Source organism: Microtus ochrogaster, unplaced genomic scaffold (genome assembly GCF_000317375.1).
Source record: "Microtus ochrogaster isolate Prairie Vole_2 unplaced genomic scaffold, MicOch1.0 UNK18, whole genome shotgun sequence".
NCBI lineage: Eukaryota > Metazoa > Chordata > Mammalia > Rodentia > Cricetidae > Microtus > Microtus ochrogaster.
In genome coordinates, this window is record NW_004949116.1 from 669205 (window position 1) to 670138 (window position 934).

Below are 934 nucleotides of genomic sequence, written 5' to 3' on the forward strand. Positions count from 1 at the left end.
GGAGGGGAAGCACTATGGCACAGAGGCTGAGAGGATTCAGAATTGTCAGAAATGGCTTCAGAATTGTCTTAAAGCATTACACTCTGCAAGGGCTAGTTCCAGGATAGGCCCCAAAAGCTACAGAGAAACCCTGTCTCAAAAAACAAACAAAAAAAAGGGGGGGGGGAGAAAATGAGATGAATGGAGATTCTACTATAGAGGGAGATTTCCAACATGCTCCCTCGGCTTCCATATGTACTATAGAGGGAGATTTCCAACATGCTCCTCGGCTTCCATCTGTACTCAGATAGTTGGACCACCCCATGACTAAATGTAGGGTTACCATAGGTCAGTTCCATTCCAGACAGACACCCCAGAGAATGGAAAACCTGGACATTAGTGCTCACAGGAGCCTTCGTTCCCTGGTAGGGGAAGCTATCCCAGAGTCTCTGAACTGTTGAATGGATAAGCAACAGTAGCAGGCTGGTACAGAGGAACTCATTTGCCAACGAAAAGGAATAGAGTATCAACACCTGCTACAATCCACATTAACTTTATTAAAAATGTTCTAGTCCTTGAAAGAAGTCAGCTGTAGAAGATTATTTATTGTATGATACATATTTGTTCTTTTGTTTGTTTATTTTGTTTTTTCGAGACAGGGTTTCTCTGTAGCTTTGGTGCCTGTTCTGGAACTAGCTCTTGTAGACCAGGCTGGCCTCGAACTCAGACAGAGATCTGCCCCTGCCTCCCGAGTGTTGGGATTAAAGTCGTGCGCCACCACTGCCTGGCACAATTTGTTCTTTTAAGACAGGGTCTTGGCCAGGTGGGCGGTGGCACAGACCTTTAATCCCAGCACCCAGGAGGCGGACCTCTGTGAGTTCAAGGCCAGCCTAGTCTACAGAGCAAGTTCCAGGGCAGAACCCCCCCCCCCAAAAGACAGGGTTTCCCCACATAG